We start from the raw sequence: 1097 nt of genomic DNA, 5'->3' as shown, positions 1-1097 counted from the left end.
GACATACAGGATTCCTCTTTCTTTTCTATTTTCTTCTTTTTTATATGAGTAGGAGCAAGGACAAGGATATTCTTGTTGAAGCAGATCCTGAACCTGAAAGGACTTTGAAGAAGAAGCTAAGAGAAGCTAAAGCACAACAAATCAGAAAAAACCTTACAGAGAATCTTGAAAAAGAAGACATGGCCGAACCCAATAACAATGGTGGAGGCACAAGGAGGATGCTTGGTGATTATACTACACCTACTTCCAATTTTTATGGAAGAAGCATCTCAATCCCTGCCATTGGAGCAAACAATTTTGAGGTGAAGCCTCAACTAGTTGCTCTAATGCAACAGAACTGCAAGTTTCATGGACTTCCATCAGAAGATCCCTATCAGTTTTTAACTGAATTCTTGCAGATCTGTGATACTGTTAAGACTAATGGAGTAGATCCTGAAGTCTACATGCTCATGCTTTTTCCCTTTACTGTAAGAGACAGAGCTAGAATATGGTTGGACTCACAACCTAAAGATAGCCTGGACTCTTGGGATAAGCTGGTCACGGCCTTCTTGGCCAAGTTCTTTCCTCCTCAAAAGCTGAGCAAGCTTAGAGTGGATCTTCAAACCTTCAAGCAAAAAGATGGTGAATCCCTTTATGAAGCTTGGGAAAGATACAAGCAGTTGACCAAAAAATATCCTTCTGGCATGCTTCAAAGTGGACCATTTTAGATATATTCTATGATGGTCTATCTGAGCTTTCTAAGATGTCACTGGAGCATTCTGCAGGTGGATCCATTCACCTAAAGAAAATGCTTACAGAAGCTCAAGAACTCATTGACATGGTTGCAAATAACCAATTCATGTACACCTCTGAGAGAAACCCTGTGAGTAATGGGACGCCTCAGAGGAAGGAAGTTCTTGAAATTGATACTCTGAATGCCACATTGGCTCAGAACAAAATGTTGACTCAACAAGTCAACATGATTTCTCAAAGTCTGAATGGATGGCAAAATGCATCCAACAGTACTAAAGAGGCATCTTCTGCAGAAGAAGCTTATGATCCTGAGAACCCTGCAATGGCAGAGGTGAATTACTTAGGTGAACCCTATGGAAACACCT

The 1097-nt window shown here is 40.7% G+C and overlaps 1 non-coding gene across 1 annotated transcript; it reads right to left on the bottom strand.

Annotated features, from left to right (window-relative positions):
- Positions 1–581: 581 nt before the first annotated feature.
- Positions 582–685, bottom strand: LOC112766173 (small nucleolar RNA R71). Its single transcript, XR_003184171.1, has one exon. It is a non-coding gene; the product is annotated as a small nucleolar RNA R71 (small nucleolar RNA).
- Between the last annotated feature and the right edge of the window lie 412 nt (positions 686–1097).

The sequence above is a fragment of the Arachis hypogaea genome, chromosome 2 (genome assembly GCF_003086295.3).
Source record: "Arachis hypogaea cultivar Tifrunner chromosome 2, arahy.Tifrunner.gnm2.J5K5, whole genome shotgun sequence".
Taxonomy (NCBI): Eukaryota; Viridiplantae; Streptophyta; class Magnoliopsida; order Fabales; family Fabaceae; genus Arachis; species Arachis hypogaea.
The sequence above is the reverse complement of the archived record's forward strand: the minus strand, read 5'-3'. Positions and strand labels throughout refer to the sequence as shown.